This window comes from Camelus dromedarius, chromosome 15, assembly GCF_036321535.1.
Source record: "Camelus dromedarius isolate mCamDro1 chromosome 15, mCamDro1.pat, whole genome shotgun sequence".
Classification (NCBI taxonomy): domain Eukaryota; kingdom Metazoa; phylum Chordata; class Mammalia; order Artiodactyla; family Camelidae; genus Camelus; species Camelus dromedarius.
Window position 1 is genome coordinate 22,400,007 of NC_087450.1, and position 21,124 is coordinate 22,421,130.

The window sequence follows — 21,124 nt, forward strand, 5'->3', positions numbered from 1 at the left end:
TGTTTCTCGGTATTATTTTGTATGCATGTCTTTGAATTTGAAATTCAAATAAGGCTTATATATGTATGTATATACATAATTGAAAACAATTTTTTGATAAACAAGCAGACCAGATATCCAAACAAGATGATGCTGTTCTGCCCTCTCTTTCCATTTAATTACAGAAGCCCTTGTCTTACCTTATGTTATAGGAGTGGAATTCTAGGGATTAATACGAACAAACTTAACCCTTTTTAGCTTAACAACACGTAACGTTTTCCGCTGACATGCCAGGAGGATCCTGGGCAGGGCTGGGGGTGGAGCAGATTGGGGGTTGCAGAAGGAAGGAGGATGTGAGGGGAGAGGAATGATAGAAACCTTTTTGCTATATTGATGCGAAATGAAAAGTAATTCAGAAATGCAGTTTAGTGATGACCTCTCCTCTGGGTGGTTATGAAAAACAGCCTTGTTTTCTTTTTATAAAGAAATGCTGGCATGCTTGACTTTAGTGAATCAAGAGAATTGTTTGGCAAATAACAGTGATGGTGTGTGTCCTTGTCAGAACACCTGCTGTATTCTCCCAGCAAACACTGGGGCCACGGCGTCTCTCCTCTAATGACACCTCATCAATCCGCTCCTATCAATGTCCCAGCCATGGAGGTGACTTCGAGTGCTCAGAAGCCTTAGAAAATGTCAACGTTTTGGGAGAAAAGGTCAGTCACAGCTTCCCCCCCACCTCCCCTGCCAAGCCACCGTGGGCCTGGCGTTCATTATCCTAATTAAATCCAGCAGCTGAACATCTTCTTATCTGTAGGGGAGGAGAGCAGGGGCATGATGCAATAGGATTGATTTGCATATCCAAAGTTAATTAGTGCGGAGGAGCAGGTGTACAGTAATAATAATTATCACACATGACAATCACCTGTGACCACTTCCCTGCGCCCCTTCCGGGATTCAGCACAGTGATTGCTGGCTGGTTTTTCCCTTGCTTGATACCCATCCTGAGCTGTTTATGTCCTTGTGCCTCTCTTCACAAACCTGCTGTGAGTAGCTCGTCTGTTCCTTAACGGGCGCTGTATTTTTCTCTAAAGGTGTATTTTCCCCTGTTTCATTTGGAGGGAGAGACTATTGTAAGGCAGCTATTTTCAATTTTGTTTGCTGAAGTTGTCACATCCTGGTGGAGCCTGGGTATTTATTTTTAGATTACATGTAAGTGGGTAAGGAGAAAAAAAAAAAGTGCTCGGGATCATAATTTGAAAATCCCACTTTGCATCATTTGAACATTTTATCTTGAGCATATGCTGGCAACTCAGTCTGATCCAAAATAAACTTATTAGGCAGCAGACACATGAAACCAAGTGACAGTTTGATGTTTGCCACGAGACTGTCCGTGCCAGTTTAAAGAGGGCAGTGGGGGCTGAACGCGCAGCCCTCAGACCTCCCTGTCTGTGGATGGCGCACTAGGGCACAGGCTGTCGATGCTTACTGGACATCAACCTGAAGAGACTAAAAATGATTTTGGTGGGTGGTTTAGGGTCTAGCAGAATCTAGGGCAAATAAACACACATTAGAATGATACACCAGTAGGAGGACTTCACACTGGAACCTGGGAGCAAGTTCAGGAAGCCTTCATCACAGAAAGCTTAGATACACTGTAGTCTTCATATTTTGCCCACACATAAATGCATAGGTTATGAGTGTTTGAAAGTGTTTTCTCTGTCAAACAAGGGTAATTTTTTCAAATTAAGCCAAAAAGCATGCCCTGGAAATGGGATGTGCTTTTGTAGAAATGAATTATTGCTGTATGCTATATAGGAATTTAACATTCACAATGGTAGGCTAATAAGTAGGTAAGAACAGAATATTAAATACAAAGAAATTTTTGTGGGTAAAGGGGAGGCATTAATGTTAAATTAGCTATGAAACTGTGACTGGTTTTAGGGTTTTTTTTTTTTTTTTTTTTTCATTTTGACTTTTGTCTGTTTCACATTTATTTGTCAGGGTACACTTTTGCCAATCAAGTCAAACAGAGCAGGTAGGCCTCCCTTTCACACAGCTTTAATGATAAGTGACAGAGATGGCAAAAGGCACTCAACCGCCTGCAGAATGCATTAAAAATTCAAAACTTTACTTATCAGTCTTTTATTAAAACTTTCTGTAATTGTGCAGGATTATTTCCCCACTGGGTTAGCTTTCAATATGGAGTACAATTATATTTGTCACAAAAATAATTACACTTAAAAAAAAAAAGCTACAAGAAAAAAGAAGTATTTATTTTTTAAAAGCAAAATCCATCCATTTTACATCCATGAAGAGGCACTGCAATGAAAAATTAAGCAATTACTGAACTAAAGCTGCAGTTTTGAACATTCAGCTTTCAGTATTAGACAGCTGGGTGGAGATCCAGCTTGTAGAAATTTAAAAGAATTACGGCTTAGGGTTAAAGACTTTCTAGTCCTTGTCTGTTTACCAAGGAAATACTTTGGGGTATTGTATCTTTAATCTGTCAGTCTTAGTGTGGCTGAAATGGTGGATCTAAATTCTTTCCAACAGGATAAATATTAACTATTTGTAGCTGTGTTTTGTGGAATTAGCTGTGGTTTTTCTGTGACTGATGTCTTCTTAGTTTCCGATTTTTAACACAAGTGTTGATAGCTCTGGACAGTGGGCTCTGCTTGTGGAGACCAACATTCGAGTAATTCCCAAACCTCCACTTCGGTCATCTGCATCTTTTAATCTAAAAGCCTATCAATCAAGTTGCTAGAAAAAGAATTGCCATGTGTACGTTCCCTTAAGATGTAGAGATCAACACATATTCACTTGGGCATCTTTTATGTATAAGGCACTACAGTTGGAACTCTGGAAAATATGGAGGCATGAATTTGTACTTCAACTGGAAGCTTTTGGAATCAGCTCAAATTTCCGTAAAAGCTGACACTACACTACTACTCTCTCTTACATTCTACCCAAATGGCATATCCTTACTGAATACAAGAAATACCCATTATGTATTCATTAAGTACTCACACGACATCAGACTACTCCATTTAAATCTAAAGATTTACAAGTCTTAACTCAGGTCTCTGTTCTTGTCCTCAACTAGCTCACAATCTAGGAGAAGCAGACATGGAAAAACTAAACTACAATCCTATGTGAAAAATACTAGGCATCTCCTAAGTGGTAATCTATTGGTTGTGGGAAAATCCTGGAATTTCTGTGTGTATGTATTTTTCAAACTCATTATTTTGAATTTCTCTTATACTTAATATACATAGCTTAAATAGATAATTTGGGAAACAAAAATTAAATTCAGTTTTTACATTGTCTTTAATATGGCATCTGTTTATATCTTTGTCTTACATGTAGATGTTTTCATAATTCATTTGGGAGCTAACATCATGCGGTATTTTAGATGTGTATTTTAGAAGTTGTACTCTGGCTTTGGTGTGGAGATGGGATAGGAGAGGTATGAAGCTGGGGCCAGGGAGTCTAGCTTTAAGAGTGTTGAAATTGTTAGTTAACTCACTCATTCACTTATGAAATTCTATTAGTTCATTCATTCATCCATTTACCCTGTATTTTGTGTGCTTACCTGTACCAGACACTCTTCTCAGTGCTTGAATGATATTAGTGAAGAAAACAGGCAAAAATCTTTGACTTAGAGAAGATTAAAGTCTAGTGTAGTTCAGGTACAATTATAAGGAAGGACTTGAAGGGTTTGTGAAGTATTAAGGAGGCAGAACTGACAGGACTAGTGGTCAGGACTGAATCATGGATTCTTTTTATTTATTTATTTATTATTGAAGTTTAGGTGATTTATAATGTGTTAGTTTCTGGTGTCCAGCATTGTGACCCAGTTACACATATATATTCTTTTTCATATTCTTCTTCATTATAGGTTATTATAAGATATTGAATATAGTTTCCTTGCTATATATACAGAAGGACCTTGTTTATCTATTTCACATATAGTAGTTTGTATCTGCTAACCCCAGACTCGTAATCTATCCCTCCTCACCCTTTCCCCCATAAGTTTATTTCCTATGTCTGTCAATCTGTTTCTGTTTTGTAAATAAGTTCATTTGTGTCATCTTTTTAGATTCCACGTGTAAGTGATATGTGGTATTTTTCTTTCTCTTTCTGACTTACTTCACTTAGAACAATAATCTCCAAATCTATCCATGTTGCTGCAAATGGCATTATTTTATTATTTTTTATGGCTGAGTAGTATTCCAGTGTATAAATATACCACAGCTTCTTTATCCTGTCATCTGTCGATGGACATTTAAGTTGCTTCCATGTCTTGTCTATTGTAGATAGTGCTGCTGTGAATATTAGGGTGCATTTGTCTTTTCAAATTAGAGTTTTCTCTGGATGTATGCCAGGAGTGGGATTGCTGGATCATACAGTAACTCTTGTTTTTAGTTTTTTAAAGAGTCTCCATACTGTGTTCCATAGTGGCTGCACCAATTTACATTCCCACCAGCAATGCAGGAGGGTTCCCTTCTCTCCACACCATCTCCAGCATTTATTGTTTGGGGATTTTTGGTGATGGCCATTCTGACTGGTGTGAGGTGATACCACATTGTAGTTTTGATTTGCGTTTCTCTGATAATTAGTGATGTTGAGCATCTTTTCATGTGCCTGTTGGCAATCTGTATGTCTTCTTTGGAGAAATGTCTATTTAGGTGTTTCGCTCATCTTTTTTATTAGGTTGTTTTTTTGTTATGAATCATGGATTCTTAAAACAAGATCTGAAAGTGCATAGAGAATCAATCCTGGGTTAACAGAAAATGGTCCCAACAACTAAAAAAGGAATTGACTATGTCAGGGAGCTGAGAGAAGGTAGTCAAACAGGTTTCACGGGCACAGGGGATAGAGCGAAGAGGAGTTGGTGGCCACTGGTAACATTCTTTGGCTATTGAAATGATTCATGAGACTGATGATTGCCACCTGCCTATGTGACCTTTGACCCCAGAGATTCCAAAGCAAAACTTCCTGTTGAAATTTTTGATTTACCATTTGGTGGAGTAATTAGTATAATGTCATTGACAGCTATGTTCATAGAAGGGGCTTCCTGAAAGCAGAGCAGTTGGACGTAGATTTTCTGTGAATTTAGATTTTCAGGCCTGACAGAAAGCTCAAGTGAATTTAGATTTTCAGGCCTGACAGAAAGCTCAAGTCCTTTCATTGTCTTTCCCAATCCAAGTAAGAGTCAGGCCCACTTATTGCAAACTTTAGAGAATATTATGTCAACTTTGTAGGCGAAAAGAAATAGCAAGTTTACACAGACTTTAAATTACCTGGAATACTTTGCAACAAGTCTTAACAGGTAACAGTACTACTTTGCCACATGTGGTCTCCTTGACCTGCCAAGGTATATAAAGATTTGTAGAAATAATCACTGACAAAGAGAGGCTGGGTGAGTGGGTGGTTAGAACATCAGCTCTTCAGGGCTCTTCAGACCTCTTCCTAGCCTTGGTGTTGACTCATTTGAAGCAGACATTGGGTCACATTCTTGACCCACGTGTGCCTGTTTGTCCATTGGGAGAATGGGGAGAAAGGCAGTACTTGGCATCGAGTCAAGGTTCATGGAGTGCTTTAAGAGCCTGGATTGAAAGGCTGTAACGTCAAAAACAGAAGTGAGTAGAATTCTATTTTTATGGACGGTATGAATAAGAAGCAAAGGTGATGTGACTGAAAACATCTCTGAATAAGAGTCTTTTCAGAAATGGGGAATGATTGGCAGAGGCCTGGAAGGCACGAATGTCAGACACCTTGACCCTGGCCGTTGTCTCTTGGCACCTCAAGGATAGCTTTGGAGCCAGCCTCACATCCTCATGGGTCCCCTTGGGACCCTATGATGAGCTCCTGAAACAACTTTGATACCTTGGGGCTGTTAATATGAATTTAGAAAATGCATCAGTCTAGGGGAGATGAGTGATAAAATGCAAACAACAGAGAAAGGGAGGGTCTTTGTTTACTTTCCCTTTTCCTGGTATATGGCTAAACAGGTTAAACACCTGTGAGAAGAGGGTGCTTCAGGGACACCCTGGTACTCAGATTGTTCATGGGTGTCTTGGAGATTGCATTCCTCTCCTTGTGCAGTGATTAGTTGCCTCTTCATCACTGGCGAGGCTGGCAGCGAGGAGCAGGGCCTTCACCTGCAGGTGTTGCCATGGCAAAGGACACTTGGAATAGATTCAGGCAACATTAAAAGGCAAAAGTGAAAATGAGAGTTGAGAGAAAATAGAAGCTTGATTCAAGCAGATATTTGAGTGGGTCAAATCGCTGTCCTCATGATAGCCATTGCCAAGCTCCAAATCAACCCCACCTTTTTCCTCCTGACTCCTGAGTTTCTCTGAGTCCTGGTAATCTGGTGCATAAATGATTTTTAAAATTAAACACTTAAAAAAACGCAGCAAGATTTATTGTTAGCACACTGTAAAACTTACTCTGTTCTTTGGAGACATGATTTGGTTTCTTAATCCAAACAGAATTAAGAAATTACAAAATGAGAATTGGTTTATGGACTCTGTTGAACAATTTATTTTTCCCTATTCAAAAATCAATAGGGTAGTTCATTCTATCTGCTACTTTGGATTTTTTTTTCACTCATCACCACTTTCTTTACTGTTCACGTGGTTTCTCAAGAAAGCCAAACCACATTTCTCCTGTGTCACTTAAGGAGGCTTAAACTTTTTCCCAGCCTTCACACTGAATTCAGTTTTCTGTCTTCCCACTTCTACATTTTTGCCTATTAGAATAATCTGGTTTGTGTTCACTCAGCTGCCCCAGAACTTGAAGGTGTTTATGGTCAGACTTTCTATAAGTCATTATCCTCTAAGTTAAAAAAAATGATTTATATATCTCCATATAAATTTTTAAAGGAATTTCCAGTTAAATCCAGGGATGGCTTTCCTCTTTTTTACTGATTGGTTAATTCACTTTGTTATCTAACTGGTTATGTTAGTAATAATGACAACTATGTGTTGACTGTATATCCACTTCCATCAGTATCTTTGGGGGTGAGGCCCAGGTATAGGTGCTATCTCAAAGCCCCCGAGGGTTCAGGAACCCCCTGCTGGAGGGACAAGGGATAATTGGGAAGGCACTGGCTGTTCCATGGTAGATATTCAATCTGTTGGTTTCCTAAATTTCTTGAGTTCTCGTAAAAGAAATGTGTCCTTTCCATAGTTGCCTTGTCTCTTTAGCAGGGCAGAGAAGAATGTGGGGCTCACCTAGGCCTTTGGGATGTTGAGGGGAGAGCTGGGGATTGGGAGCAATGTCTTTGAGATTCTTCTTTATGTACCTTTCTGAATGGGTTGAGAAGGCTCCTCTAACTCTGCTTCTACTAGGAAAACATTTGAAAACAGGGTGAGGTTCCTTAAAATGGAAGAGCATGCAAGTCACTCAGGTGTGTACAGTGAGACTGAATTGTTGGGAAGCGCTTGGACTGGGCAGAACCATCTTCTGGTTATTGGAATTACCCGTGTGCTTTCTGGGCCTTGGATTTCATCTCATGTCTGTGGTCTCTGTACAACTGAAGGAGAAAGTTTCTTTACAGTGGGTCTTCTCTTATGCGACCTGGGCTATGATTAACCTTGCTTGGCCTTCATCTTAAAAGTCAGTTCAAGTAACAAAGGTGACATCTGTTCTGAGCTAGCACCTGGAACGGGCTCATAGGCCCCATGATGAGAAAATGTTATTTAAATGGACCAGGAGAGGAAAGGGCAGAAAGAGAAATGAAGTGGGCCTGACACTGACATCTAGTTCTCCTCTATCCAGACGTTAATATAATTCCTAGGTTTGCTTGATACAAAGAAAATAGCCTCCAACGTGAGGACTAATGCTAACATTATTTGAAAGTTTGAAGGTCAGCATGGTAAAATTTGCCAAGCCATCTTTCCACATGCATCATCCACCTGGAAAAAGGTACAAAGACTGTCACAGATTTTCTGAATATTCTAATCAAATTTTGATCTCATGGCACTGCTTAACCCCCCGTCAGCGTGCAGGCCTGTCATGCGTGAAGCTGAGGCACGAGAGTGATTTGCTGACCACTAATCATCTCCTTTATTCCACACTGACACTGCCTTATAGAAAGGCCCAGAAGTTCTTTGATGGGACAAAGAGAATCGACGCCAAAGTTGAATGAGTTACAGCCGCTACCACCTAATTAAAATGATTTTGTGCCAGTTGCTTTGGTTGGGCTGGATCCACACATAATATAATTTTAATCCTGTTTATATACACTCTTGGGATAGATTTGCAATTGGCATTTCCATTTCAGTGAGGTTAATCAAGCATACTGTATGCAGCTTTTGTTTTTCCACTGTATGTGGAAGGTGACCACTGCTGATGGGTTACCCAACTGGCCGCTTACTCTCTTAACAAGAAAGAGGTGGTTTTCAGTGTCCGATCATTAAACCAGCCTCAGCCCCAGCGACTCTTTCTGCCTAGTCCTTGGAATGGTGCAGCTGTTGTCAGTCACAGAGGAGAACTCTAGTCAGGCACTGCTCTGCTCCGGCTGTGGCTACATGCCTCTACACCAGGGGAGGGGGAGGGAGCAAAAGAGGAAAAAAAAAATCTATAACTCCCCTAAAAAGCAAACACCATTTTTTGTATGCCTGGCTCTGTTTATGTATATAAAATGGACATTATGTTGGAGTGAAAAAGACCCTCGTAAAAATCCTTCTTGAAAACTATTGTTGCTGACAGCCGTGACCTCTGTGAGTCTGCATGTTTACCCATAATTCATAATTAACAAAGACATTAGAACTGCCACAGGAGAATTCTGGGCTTTATTTCTTTCTAACTGGGCAGTACTAATGCTGGAAGTGCTCCCAAATCAGTGATTTAACATTTCAGGAAATCTTGGAGAGGCAGCAGAAGCCTCCTTATATAGCTCATACGCTGGGACTTTGGTGCTACAGATACGGCCGAGATAATTATTCAGTTCTCGTTATTGCTGTAGCTCTGCACCTGATCCCCGAGCCATTAGAGCACTCTGCAGGTTATTACAACTATCAAACATCAAGGTCTCTTTTCTAGTCTCTTGACTATGTGGTTATCATTTTACTTCTTTTAAATCCCCCATCTGCATAGAAAGCCTCTGTGTTTTTTACTGAGATCTGCTCACAGCCTTCCCCCCGCCCTTTTCTTTATTGCTCCCCAAATGGAGCCCTTTTCTTACCAGCATATTAGCATAAAAATATAAACCTCATGCTTCTCCACTTGTATTGTTTTTATACCCTCTCTCTTGTTTGATTTTCTCTTTGAGGCCACATGCACCTACACTTTAATTTGGGCAGCAAATGAGTCTGGAAGTGAATCCTGTCGAGCCCAAGGAGACCACGATAATATAATTTCATATGATGGGAGTTGTCGGTGTCCATGTTTAACCTTCTGCTTAGTTGAGGGCCCTCTTGACTTTATTGTATGTTTCTGCCTATTGCTGCAGTGTTATAGGTGGTACCCAAAACACAGCAGATCACAAGAGACTGTGATGACAACTTGCAGAAAGGGGTTTTGTATTGTAGATGTATTTAATAGTTCATTACATTTTAATCTCCTCACTAGAAAGTGTACCCTTTTTCGGAATTTGACGTGAGGCGCTCTCTTCAGTGGAATATATTTTCAGTCTTGGTCACAATCTAGTGGTGTAACAAGTTTGCTTCTAATACTTTTCTTGATAAACTATAACATGATCAAGACCAGACAGCTCGGAAAATTCTGGGCCCTGTGTCAGCTATCTAGGGGCAGGCAATCACTTATGATATATAAAGATAATGCTATAAATTAAGAGTCTGAAGCAGACCTCTGCGGATTGCATCTTAAGTGAAAACAAGTTGCTATTTCTGGATGTTTTACACAGCCTCACTCCCCTTAGAAATCTTTATTTTGCATGTGATCGCCACCAAACACCTGTAAAAAAAAAAAAAAAAAAGGCATTCTACCCACTGTAGGCCTATCTGATGAAAAAGCTAATCCACAAAGGGTGAGGGGCAGGCACAGACAGTATGGTGGGGCTACAAAACATATGGCTTCCTCACTTAATATTGCTGCACAGTTGTTCCACACCATATTCCCTTAAATGGGCATTAGCTCTGTAGCCAAATTAGCAGACTATAAAACAAATGAAAATAGAGGCATTTTTGGTGTTACAAAGCTCCCCCCGAATCCAAAACCGTGAAACATGACTTAGTGTCTATCTAATGTGTGTATGTGTGTGTAGTGTGTTGCCTATAAAAAATGAAATACAGATAAGTTGCAAAGATAGGTAGTGTTTTTATCATGAGCAGTGAAAAGTTGAATAATTATATGCTTTAATCTGTAGTTTACTTCATCAGCCTATGCAGAAAAAACATCTAATTTTTCTGACTGATGGAAGAGACTGGTTCCTTTTAGGATCTCCTCCTGCTCCTTTCTGCTTAAACCAACTAAGAATTTAAAATTTTTTTAAATATTTAAAAAGTCACATTCTTCTCTTTTTAAATTCCTGGTGCATGTGTATTTTCTTCCTTAGGAGCTAAGAAGCATAGACTTCAACACCAAATATGTGTGTGTGTGTGTGTGTGTGTGTATCTTGTGTGAATTCATGGTGGTCAACTGTAAGTTAATAAGTAGTATTGTTGTGGATTAAGTTTATCTGTAACCAATGACAAGTATAAGAGTGCTTCACTCTGGGAACTTTGTTTTACTGATAAATCATTTGAATACTGTCAGGGGTTCCCCATTTTGTATGTACTTTTGTTTTTGCTACTATGTGCAATTCTTGTCCTTTTCTTAAAGGTTGATCCTTAATATTAGAATTTTTTAGTTAAAAATCTTTCTAATTACCTAGCCTGGCCCTTTTCTTTAATGAGAAAACAAACCTAGAGAAGCCAAATAACTTGCTTAAAGCCACAGAGTCACTTAGTTCTTGGCAGACTTTGGTTCTGGTCTCTTGGCCCTCATCCTCTTTCTATAACATACTGCTGCTTCCAATAATTATAAAATTATTGATATACCCGAAACAAGGAAAAGCACTTGTGAGTTTTCCTCCCAGAAGCAATGATAATTTGTTCTTAGCCATCCATTCTCTCATTGGCAAGAAAAATGCATAAATTTGCAAGATGGCGGGCCACCAATATGGCAAAGGCCTTTTCTTTGTATGACAACCAACTGACCCCTAAATGAATTGAACCTATGACCCCCTTCCTCATTAGCTCCAAAAAAAAAAAAAAAAAAAAAAAAAAGCTAACTAGCCCAGAAACAATTGTTACAAGCAAGCTACAACACAAATCCACCATGTTATTCCTGTGGGATTAATTAGAGAGCTAAAACAATGCTTTATCTTTGAAAGACATACAAAATCATATTGTTCTGTTCTCCTGGCTTGTGAACCTCTTGAAATGTTATGCAAAATTTTATGTAAGAGCAAATATACATTGCTCTGGGGAGAGGGTTCCAAGTTTTTGTGAGATTTTCACAATATCTGTGTGTGATCCAAAATAGGTTAAAAACAATTGTTCATGCTCCAGTGATTTGTGCTGATGTCATCCCTGGTGTTGGTACACTACCAAAAACACAAGAATTGCATTATGCTTCGTTAAACTGGAGGAATATATTATTTCTATTTTTTCCTTGAGGAGAAAAAGAGTAGAAAGTAAATATACACATGTGGCCCTTATAATTAGCACTAAATAAAGACTAATTTGAGATATAATGAAAATTTAGTTAATGCTAGCTTGAGTAGAGATGGATATCACCCAAATCTTGAGTGCTAACTTTTGTACACAATGAGAAAAATAATTCTGTAGCCTTGAGTGTGTGGAACATGGTGGTATACAGGATAAGGAGAGCAGAACAAGCAAAGAATAAAATACTCAAATATTTGACAGCATCTTTAACTTACTTAGATGCTACATAAGAAATGAATTGTCAGTAGGACCTTTCTAGTCATCAGGGGGTTAAAGCACTATAAAGAAACTTGCATATGTACTTTGTTATCCAAGAGACAGATAGAGAGATGTCTTTCTACTGATATATTACATAAATCATGGTGCCAGCCAGAAAAACAACAGATGACCAATTTGTACAAAGCATTTTTTCCTTATGTTACATTTATTTAAAATACATTAAATCGTTGTGCTAAAATTGAGGCAGCTGGCAGTCCAGGCAACCTTATAAGATTTGTGTTTTCTGGAGTCAGGCCCATTCATTTGGAAAGGTGGATTTGTTGGGCTAGTATATTTGCTTAGTCATATGCCAAGCGCTTTGGGGAGCACAGGTAGTCCAAAATTTACCATCCATTCATTTAAAAATTTCTTTAAATCAGAACTCTCCCGACAATTGGAAGTCAGATGGTTGATAACCATTTGCTCCCAAGTGAAGTCACTAATTAACGGTAACGAGGCTCAACCCAAAGAAAAAAAGACTCAAATGGGATGGAATCTGAAAAATCTGACCATATTCCAGGGGTCTCCCTTCTCCTATTTCATAGACATTGATGTGATGCCTAGTTGGCTTTAGGAATAAAAGTCAAGTGTAAGTTGAGTAGGTTCATGTAAATTGATTCAAGCATGGGCCATGTTTTAGGAATTCTAGTGTTTGCTGTTGCATTTTTTAAACTCACAGCTTTCATCAAGTTCTTAATGGGACTGATAAGCTTTTCAAAAGGATAAGAACCACTGGCAAGGGTTTTATATATACTCACTTAAGCCAGCTTCCAATATCTGTTGTCAACCACATTCAAAACTAATACTGGATAAATCAGAGCCAGAACAGAGAAGCTCACTTTAGGTGATCCCATCTCACATTTCTGTAGCTTCTTTAGTGACAGCTTAACCTCTAGGGATCCAAGGCTCTTAGAGGGTTGTGGTAGTATGAATACCTACATAAATTAGTCATTCAAATGTAAAGTTGTTGGCTTTTAACAAATTTTTCTTCCCTGTTGGCCAATAATCAGAAGATGGAAGAGATTTCTTCAAGAAGCTGGATCTTGAAAATTGAATCAACAGAAGTGATAGGATTGTATTTGAATTCAACAATTTTTTTGTGTGTGTCACCACTGTATTCACAACATGCTAGAAACATATTTGGTAAATTTTTGAGGACTTACATATTTTTTCCCTGGGATCCTGAATTAAAGCGTAAGAAAGAAATATAAAACAAAGTCTGCTCTCAGTTTATGACTGTCATGGAGAGATTTGTATTTTGGGGAGACAGGTGAGCACAGAGCCATTCCAGACTTCGAATTGTACCCAGCTGAATGTCAGAATACATGGTATAGACAGAGATGGCCATGACTGGTTAGAAAAAGTAGAAGTTATGGAAGATCATTTACCTAAAGAGGTCATTATGGAAAGTCTCTGTAAGGGAGACTGATGGAAGAGGTAGAAATTGAAATAAGTTCTGAACTGTAGAGAAGATTTCGATGTGTAGAATTAGGGGAGCATTTGATGGTGTTGGCTGACAACGAGATCTTAGCACCACCATTTGAGTGAATATAAGGCAAATTTTATTTGAGTACTTTAAAAAATAGGGTAGTGGCTTCCCACTCTGGAGAAGGACAAAAGAAATATGAAGCAGGAGAAAGGAATTGAATTTTTTTTTTTTCTTTTTAAACTAAGGGTGTGCTACAAAGTAATGCAGCCAACCTTGAGGAATTGAAAATGTTTCCACCAAGATTGAGCCCAGGAAAGGGCAGAAGTCAAACATTCTTGAGAGTTGTATTAGAGCTGGATCCACTTCAGGGCTGGAATCCACTTAAGCAGAGTATATTCATGAGAGAGTACCCAGGATTGGGAACCCAAGACAAGAAGATACTCTGAATAAGTAGCTTTGGTTGACTTTTAAAAGATTGAGACAACCCTGGGATTTCTTATTTTCATCTCAACTAACAGATATATTATTTATATACTGTTAATTAAACCTATTACAATGTGTATATATAAAGATTAAAGTATGGTAGGATAAAGTAGAACATATATATCCTAATAGAATACCCCAAATTAGTAACCAAGAACCTCCTGAGAAATTAAACATTTATTAGAGTCTGAATTTTTAATAGATTTGAAATCATGTGCAACCATTTTTTTCCTACTTGAATATATGTGTGACACATCTTGAAAATTATCAAGGTTTTAATGGCAAGAAGAAAGGATTTGGGTAGATCTCAGTCTTCTACAAAATGATCAAAATCAGAATTGTGGCTAAGTTTTAGAGTCTCAGCTTTCTATAACATTACTTTCTTTCCTTTTCTCTCTTCTTCCCTCCCTCCCCCCTCCCCTCATTTTCTCTCTCTCTAATAATGAGTTAGAATTTGAATTCTTAAATTATCGGGAATAATTTCCTCATGCAGAGGGACTATATCTTTCTGCATCTTAGCAAAATTTTAAGCGATTTATGATACAATCAATGAACTCCATCCTATCTGGATACGCCAAGCATGGTCAAGGATAACGGTAGAATAGAGTTTTTGTGTTCAGGCTTTGGAGTCGTAAGAACTTGAACTTGAATCCTGGCTTCTTTACTTACATACTATGGTTAAGTTACTGATACTCTTAGAGTCCTAGTTTCCTCATCTGTTAAATGGGTATAATCATACTTCATAGATTTGTTGCAAATATTAAATAAGATAATACATGCAGAGTACTTCACACAATACCTGAAACAGAAAAAGCCTACAGTAAATTGTACTTGCTCAAGTAAATTTTCCTTGAGCACTCATGTCTGACTTTAGACATGGCTCTTCTGCTGTGGCTCTTAAATTAGCCTGGCCTGGGAATATCTGAGAGACATTTTTACCATTGCTTTCACATTAAAAAGAATTGTATAGTAGACTCTAGGAAATAGATCCTATTTGATTATTGATTGCATTGTTGAGAAATAATTATGTAAAATGTAGACTAAGCCGTGCTCTGCATCTGGTCCTTTGGAATCCTTCTCCCATTCCTCCTCTTCAGCAGGGAGCAGCTCAGTCTTGCTGAACTGGCAGTGATATTGCAGAACTCTTGGATGATAAATCCTCCAAACTGGTTAGTGTGCACGTTTGGTAGCTATTTTTCCCTGACAATCTTAATATCTGTTTTTATTATATGCAATCCATGTCCTAAATGCTAATTAGCTAAACTGGAGATCAAATCATTCTCTTGGGTATACAATATGTGTTTTTTTTTTTTTTAGAAGTGCTCAAATAAAGATTTACAAAATAGGCTAAAATAGCTTCTCTCAAGTGGATAGAATACCTGCCTTACAAATTGGCCAGAATAGATATTTAGCTGATTGACTGTAACTGTCTCAAAGATAAATCATAGATCTAAACTCTTTAAGTGGTATATAGGGACTGAACTATTAGAATCAATGAGAGTTGAGTAGCTAAAATCTCATGCCATGCTTTAAAGGTAAAAAGGTTGACAAAAACAAACAAATAAACAAACAAAACCCAGTGACTGTATTTAGCCCGAACATTGTGGAAAATCATCTCAACTCCTTGGGTGGATAATGTGCATAGACATAAAAGCTAAATACAGTTCACAGAAATTGAGAACTTTCTATTTGTGTGAGATAATGCAATCGTGAGCTTTAAAAGAGTAGTCTATGTGTGTGTTTATTTGACAGTCTGGAATGTTTCCAAGAGGCCATTAGGGCCTTTCAGGTAGATAATGCTCAGAATGAAATTTGCACTTGTGTCCAAATATACCTTTAGAGGACATGACATTCTCCAGTGATGCTACCATTATAATCTAACATGTCAACTCTTGTTCACACCCTAGATTTTTCTTCACTCATTACCTCTCCATTTCATTTTTGTGTTTTCTATTCATACTCCTCAAAGCAGAACTATTTGCTTTTCAAATGCATCCTACAAAAAAGCAGGCATCTTTATAGCTATGCTTCGGTGGTGACACTGGCTGAAAAAAGCAAGGATTTTGAAATGGGAGCCAAAATACCCTGGCACTTCAGCTGTACATCAGAGACTTAAATCCTAGACCTGTCCTTAATGTGCCTCATTGTGATTGGCGATTGTGGCCAAAATGTTGTGTAAACTCTCTCCCGATTCTAGGAATACAGGAACATGGTTCACCATTTAGGCTCCATTGCTCGTTATGGGTATATTTTCAAATCTTCTTGGGGAAATGGTCTTGCAGTTAGAAGGAGTCAGTCTTCAGGCTTTTGTTTGGTCACTCTGGTGGAAGGGAGTTTTAGAGAAGCGACTGGAAGCTGGAGGCATACAGCTGGTTTTGTCCTTCCTTGAACCTTTTCCACTGACTGTCTTTAGCATCTTCGCTTCATTGCCCGCATGTCACCTGTGTTTAGCCATGAGGTGATATATCCTCTTCCATTCCAAAAACATTGATCTAAGTCTCCCTCCTTCCATTTTTTAATAAATCTTAGTGAAGCAATATAACATTCCAGGTCAGTCCTGTAGTGCTGTTCTGGCCTCGCCGGAGCGGCTGCTGCAGAGCATGGAAACTTGCTGGCACAATATTGCAAAGTGACTCTGTGGGGGCTGGACGACTTCCAGCGAGCAGTGAACCACGGCCAAGAAACGCCAATATGGATAATGCAAACAAGAGAGATTTGGGGCACATTTCGATTTAACCATCTGATTTAATTGACAGAATAAATGCACCTGTCAACGGGTAATATTCTTGTGATTAGTTTTGGCTGTGATGATGAGATGATGTTAAAAGAATGTCAGAACAACCTGTCCTGGGACTCTTACAGGCAGTTTTGAGCTGGGGAAGGTCAGTTTTTAGCTAGTTCAAAGAAGCAGGATTATCCTCTGGTAATGTGAGGGTATTTTACAGAGACAGTGAACGTTTTATTTGTCATTTTCCCTCTGTGCTTAGCTTTCACCACAAATCAGACCAAGTAGGGGACAGAGGCACACTGAAGTAATTGGCTTTTGAATCATTTTCTGTGGCTACTGGGGATAGTCCTCATTTGGAAATGGAGAACTCTGATTGTTAAGCCTAAGGCTGTACCTGAGTGGTCTTGCTTTCCCCCAAATTGTGGTTCTTTTGCTACTAGAGTAAGCTATTTAACACAATTTCAGTGGGATGAAAATTCAAAGAGTCCTTTAATTTAAGTCCTGTTTCTTTCAGAGAGAATGTTGTAATTTATGAAATTAAAACAAATATTTTAATTAATACTCATTTCATTAACCCTTTGCAACCTAACCCCAGTCTCCTCTGGTAAAGTGTGCTTCTGATGTGGCTAATGACTGAATAAGCAGCTCTAATATCCTTCTCTTGGCTCCCAATATCTGATTTCTGTGCTGTTTAAGGCTGTTGACTTTTTTCTCCTTTTTGAAACTTTCGCTTCCCTTTCATGCTGTCCCGATTGAGCTCAAAACTCTTCTTCTTGGTCTCCTACACCAAGTGGGAAGGATATCTGAAATCTCTTTTAAAAAGGTATTTTTGATACCACAAGTGAATTAGTGGCAGAGCCTACAAGTCCTAAAAATCAACAGCAACTGCAGATCTACAAACTTGTCCATGTTGGTGTGTTTGAACTTTTACTTGGTGGCCAGAATGGATATATTATGTTCATAGTTATTAGCACAAAGGCTTTTTTTCCCCCTGATTATTGGGAGAAGGTGATAATCTAGGTTTAGGTCAGAAAACATTTTCTGTGAAGGACATTCATTATTCAGTAAATATTTTAGGCTTTGTGGACCACATACAATCCCTGCCTCCTCTTTATTTCTCCTTCTGCTCATCTTCCTCCTCCTCTGCCTTTTTCCCTTTAAGAATGTAAAAACCATTCTTAGCTCACAGGCCATACAAAAACAGGCCATGAGCTGGATTTGGTCCATGAACCGTAGTTTCCTGATCCCTGTTTGAGGTAACTGAATACTACGGTAAGTGAGCAGTTTCCATACCAACTATGAATGGATTTATAGTAGTCAGAATTGTGACTCCTCAACTTATGTCAACACTTACTTTTATTTTTGATTATTGTTTAGAATCTAAAAAATACAATAAATAATATAAGAATTGTCATGTATTAAAATATAATTATAGAAAATAATTTAGGTTAAATATTTTTAACCCAAGTAAATATTAAGCATCATAAATATCAAAAAGTTACTTTTATAAATAGAATAGGGCTCCAAACTGAAGTTTACTTAAATTGAAGATATAGAGACATACTTGAGTATTTGGTGTACTGATTCATCACTGTTATAAAAATTATCCTATACAAAACTGTCCTGTGGCTACCTAGCTTAGTTTTTATGTGTTTCTAAGGTCAAAGTCATTGATTTCCTTACCATGTTACTATCCTTGACCACCTGCCCCATCTCTTATTTGTATCTCCTTTTGGTTTACCGTAAAATTCTGTTAAAATTATTTTGCATGGCACAGATGCATAAAGTATGAATGCTAAAGAGTAGAGTCGGCGTTTTATTTGATTCCTGAGGTCTTTAAGACAATAGCTTAAGTAGGTATATACTGATTGGTTCTCTTTCATACTTTAATTCAGAATATCCAGATATTAAGTATAGAAGAGAAAAGAATAGGTTAAAACGTTTTATTTCATTCTTTCATTCAGAATATCCAGATACGGAGTATAGATAGTAAAGGATAGGTAAAAATATTTCTCAAATGGTTAATATACATCAGCCTTCTTATTAGTAGAGTTTGAAATATGAGGAATGAAGAACTAATAGGTAAAATAAGGGGTTAAATTCATTACAAAAAATAATGGGAGAGGTGGAAATATGATTTGATAGTTTCCCTTACAGGGTTGTTAACAGCCTCCCAAGTAGTTTTCCCCCGTCAATATTCTTACTGCAGCAATACTTAAGAGAAGACATAGCCAGCCTGTCAGATAACATACATTTAAAACGCACTTTAAGTATGATGGGAATGGTTATTTTGAAATAAAATGGAGAAATGATTCTTATATTTGAATGTGGTTGTCCCCAAATCCCTGCAAAGGTGCTTCTTTCCTCAGACATTCATTAATTGTGAAGATACAGTGATTCAGCTTTGTTTAGAACTGTGAGTAGATAATACTACCCCAGTCCTGAATTTATTTCACTATAACTGTACTTTGAGTAGCGTTCTTCTATTTGTGATGCTTATTCTTGAGAATATTGTTTTTACACTAGAGGCTCTTTCCTAGACAATGTAAAAATTAGCCTTTTATAAACAAACATGTACAACAGTGTATGTTATATACTATATTATGAAAGCAGTAAGATAGGGCTGTTGCTAGTTATTCTTATGGAACAGTCATTAGGGTTAGACAGGCGGGAGGAGGGTAGAACATGGAAAAGACTAGTTTTGAAAGTTATTTTCTTGCCTCTAGATCAGTGTACTTGGGACTAACTTTTCACTGGGATCAGCGTTAACATGACTTTAGGTTCAAGTAAAGGGAAAAAAAATTAGACCTTATTTTCCAATTTTTGTAGGCAACAAGTTTTTCCCAGCCCCTTGGTTCCCTTGTTCTTGGTATAACACATCATGCCTCTATATCTTATTTTTTGGCATTCTGATATGACACCTGGAAGTTAGCTGACAAGGGCATTAAATTTGCTAGTCAGGTGATATTTTTGCATTTCCATAGAGGATTCTTAAAAATCAGGAACTTTTCAAACTCAAGAAAATGAAAATAAAAGAGTAAAATGTCCAAGTTGGTATTTTTGAACATAAATGTATAAAAAACGTGGAACATGCAGACCACAGTCCTGCAGAGATTGTCTTCTTTCTCTTTGCTTTTTCCACACCTGAGATGCCTGGGTTTACCACTTTATAATACTATGAAAAGTTTGCAAGTTTCATATTTTACAAATTTGGTAGTTCCTAGAATAATAGAACATATCAAAAAAAGAAAAGTTATCCTTAAAAGAGGCCACGTACTTTATTATCCTGGCAGATCAGGTCTCCAGTGTTTAAGCCACTGACATGGCCTAACTTCATCACCAATGCTCTCTGGGGCTCTGGGGCTCCTGGACAGTAGCTTCTGTTTGAAGATAAGAGCAAGTGGAAGAGACGTGGACTCAAGGCAACTCTTCTAGATTCTCACTGAGCCAAGTTCAAGTGGCTCTTGCACTCAAAAGAAAAGAAAGAATAGAGTATGTCCAAATGGATTCCTAGCTTGAAGCATTCGACTAGGACATGAATCTGCCCTATTCACCTTCCAAAAAGCTAATTCCAGATCAGTTTATGGGATTAGTACAGTAAATCACTTAATGGCATTTGAGCCTTTTTCATAAGAACTAGCTTCTGCTGGATGTTTTCTCCTATTCTATTCCACACAGTAAGGTTCTTACTTGAGCATCTTATAAACTATAAAGGAAGGGGACTTTGAAGCCCTTGAAACAGACCTTAGGCCTCTAACTCTAATATTATCGATTTTAAAAATCAAAACCTGGTTAAACTTACATGATCTTTTAATAGGCACCTATTTGTCTGCGAGGAAGGAATGTACATTTTGCTCTCTGTTGTAATTTGAAGGAAATCAATTTTTTTTTAACAAATGTTTAAAAACTCATTCTGAACTGAGTGGGTGATCAGTTTGCCAATATTTGATGTTTTGGCTTGACTTCCAGTTCTTAAGAGCAGGATTAGAGGCAGCCTAAGTAATAGAAGCACTCCAACCTGATCATGGAATTAGTAAGCTCATCCGGTAGAACACAGTTTCTCATCTCCAGTTCCTCATAGCTTTTTTAGTTGCTTTCTTATGACGTCACCTTTACTCAGTCAGTAAACATTAACTGGGTAGCTGGTGTGTGCCACGTCCTACAGTGTGCACTGGGATGAATGATCCGTGGTCCCTGCCCTTGAGGAGCTCCCAGTGACATTACCTGTTTCTTGAATTGGTCTCAATTACAGTGCTTCATAGAATATATAGACTCTTCTAAATTTTGGTGGGAAGCTATTTGCTTTGAAATATATGGCATTTTTTCCCATTGATTAAACAATTATTGGGATCTAAAAATTCCTGAATTAAAAAATTATTGCTTGTTTGATTTCCATATTTGTCTATAGCATTCTGGTGATGCTTACATTAATGTGATATCTTTTGGGAGTTTAAGTTCTTGTTTAAATAGGGTGTGTGTGTGTGTGTGTGTGTGTGCCACTTATTTAAGGTGTACATATTATTTCTTTTCACAATTCTACACCCGGAACAACAGGGTTAGATT

The 21,124-nt window shown here is 38.0% G+C and overlaps 1 long non-coding RNA gene across 1 annotated transcript in view; it reads left to right on the plus strand.

The window, feature by feature from the left end:
- The first annotated feature begins 536 nt into the window (after positions 1-536).
- The window catches only part of LOC105097232 (uncharacterized), a 474,053-nt gene continuing 453,465 nt past the window's right edge, over positions 537-21,124 (plus strand). Inside the window, exon 1 of the long non-coding RNA XR_837910.3 lies at positions 537-692. This is a non-coding gene — a long non-coding RNA (uncharacterized LOC105097232). The remainder of the gene's footprint in view (positions 693-21,124) is intronic.